We start from the raw sequence: 236 nt of genomic DNA, 5'->3' as shown, positions 1-236 counted from the left end.
TTGTCCAATTTATCTTCTTTGTTTCAGCAAAGTTCTTGCAGTAATATGATTCCCTGTTCAGGGGCAGTGACAGTCCTGCTGAAAAATACTTGCGATAGTCTCTGGCTAAAAATAAACATTGTGCCAAGAGGAATGTCATGCAACAATAGCATGGATTGAAACAGCCTGTGCTGTCCACTGGGCTAAAGTCATAGAAACACCCACTCAGCTTGCTTAAAAATCTCCAGTTCATTCCC

This window comes from Vidua macroura, chromosome 9, assembly GCF_024509145.1.
Source record: "Vidua macroura isolate BioBank_ID:100142 chromosome 9, ASM2450914v1, whole genome shotgun sequence".
Classification (NCBI taxonomy): Eukaryota; Metazoa; Chordata; class Aves; order Passeriformes; family Viduidae; genus Vidua; species Vidua macroura.
Note: the sequence above shows the minus strand (reverse complement) of the source record.